The following is a 2500-nucleotide window of genomic DNA, read 5'->3' on the forward strand; positions in this document are numbered from 1 at the left end:
TAATCTAATTCTTAAAAAAAATCAGGTATCACTTAGTCACTGTATGGTATTAATATTGCTGCACCATGACAATGCTGCCCCCCACAAAGCTCGCCTCACTGTGCAGTTCCTGGAGCAGCAGGGGATCACACTTCTCCCCCTCCCCCACGGAATTAGGTTTTACAATAATGAATACATCATTATTTTATCCATAGATTGGCTTCTATAGGGGATCTCCACAGCTGAATAATATCGCTTGGCGGCAGCCAGAAGAGACGAATATGGACTTCGAGGGATTGATGATCTCTAGTTTTTATCTATCATGAATAATAACTCGCTCGAAATGCAATTTCAGCAGTGCAAAAGATTTATCAATTGTCCGTCATATTGCCTGCGCTCGCAAACAACAAACACCCTTACAGCCGCTACGCATTAGGGCGTTTGTGAAGTGCCGATAATTGCCAGGATATCTGTTTCTGTCATCAATGCAAATTGAAAAAAGGAGAATTATCCCCCGTAAGGGAATGTCAGAAAAACGTCTCTATTCAAGGCAAGCATAGGGGTCCTTTTCCTGTATTATTATCCATGAGATTTTTTTTCTTTCATCTTTGCTGACTTTACTTGCTCTGCGAAGTGGCTAGGCATGAAGGCTTTTGTTGGAGCTCGGGGTTTAAGACTACTGATGTCACACGTTAACTCTATAGCGGGATTGAACCACCATTAGTCTAGCTTGGAGTAATTTGTGCATCACATTTTTTTTTTTGGGGGGGGGATTGAGGGGTCAAATTGGGGTGGTCTCTTTCGATCAAAACACATTTTTCTTTAATTCAAGGTCTGCCTCTTAACTAAATGAAATAATCTTTATTTAACCAAAGTTAGATGAAGGGTGTTTATGTAGCGAAGTGGTTAAGTACAAAACTGCGGGTTTGAGAAAAGTTATACTGTCCTGATAGGAACATCTCCGGCTTGTCAGCTATTACCATAAAAATGTTCATACAATAGTAAATTGTTAGCCCTAAGTTTATACAACAGTCTGTTGAACAACACAACATACCAGAACCATGGTCTGTTCAACTGAACTTGATGAAGATCTGTTGTAGAAAAAAATTATCTATCGTTAGATTAGAAATCTTGTTGGAAAGGAAATACCAGGAAAATTGAACATTTAAGAACAAATTGATGAACAAATGAACGAAACTGGAGAGCTACAAATGAGTTGTTCAGGAATATGAATGAACAAAAACCTCAGTCATATTCACTTGAACTGATCGTGATTGATAGGAGTGCTACATAAGCCCCTTACCCGTGAGTGGACGAGAAGAGAGGGTCGCCATGTAAATGAATCGGTGGAGGTTAACCAGCCTCAGTTGTCGGGTCCCACTGTGGAAGCGCCGTGTCTTGCTGCATTGCTTCTGGCCCAGGTAGTGGGTGGGTGGGGGAACAGGGCTGGGCCTTCATGCACGAAGAGCTGAGATCGAAAGAGAAACAGCTGGGTGTTGGGTGTGTGTGGGATGGGTGGAAGGTGGGTGCGTCACTTCCACCACACAGAAGAGGACGTCTGGTACATTTATATATGAAATAGTTTATCCATGACCTTTTCATTTCCATAACAATCTACTTCTTTTATTCATGGTTTATGCTCAGCTTTGTGTATGGCTAGGGGCATCTCTTTTAAAAAAGAGTTTCAAGATTAAAAAAAAAATCTTCCCTGCTTTTTGGATGCAGCATACAGTATTTCATGCTTTTTCGTTCCATCTTCCTCTTGACAGCCCATCAATCAAACGTTCAACCAACTGTAAGAGGTCGTAGTGAAACGAACTTTGTGAGAATTGTGATATTGATACAGTCGATATCACCAGACTTATCAAGATATCGAGATTGTCGAGTTAATCATGGCCATTGATACCGACGATGAAGACTGAGGAAATTCTTTACTGATTCGAGTTGTGCATTTAGGTTATGTAAACAACGTGCAAATAGTTCTGTCTCTTCGGAAATTCAATGTTCGGAAATTTCCAGTAAGTGTCTCTCGAGTATGTTTCCAATTAGAACGTTCTATGCGTTGTCTGGAACTATCTAGATTTTTGGACCTTGTGTTCCGAATATTGGAAACTTTCGAATTCTGGAGATTACGAATAGAGAGAACCATTTGTATGAGCACGAATTTTGGACCATAGCAAGGCACGGATAAAAAAAACAACCTTAAGGTTTGTCTTCGTTCACAGGATATTCATTTTAATTTTCTCTAGTGTTTTTTATCCACGAGGTGCTGAGATGGGAAGGGGGCTTTCATTAATTTTGATATGTATTAAGTGGGTGCCAAGATAGGAGGGAGGGAGGAGGGTGAAGGGAGTGGAATATATGGGAAATGAAAAGGGTGGGAGTGATTTCTATGCCTTTTTCTTTTTGGCTATCCCCCGTGTAAGGGGGAAAAAGCCTTTGGTATATGTATGTATGTAGGGGTGTATACTTTGACTTGGCCATTCTACTCGACTTATAAAAGAGTCAAACGGCATTTGGT

This window comes from Oratosquilla oratoria, chromosome 4, assembly GCF_046742065.1.
Source record: "Oratosquilla oratoria isolate Oo_2021 chromosome 4, ASM4674206v1, whole genome shotgun sequence".
In the NCBI taxonomy this organism is placed as follows: Eukaryota; Metazoa; Arthropoda; class Malacostraca; order Stomatopoda; family Squillidae; genus Oratosquilla; species Oratosquilla oratoria.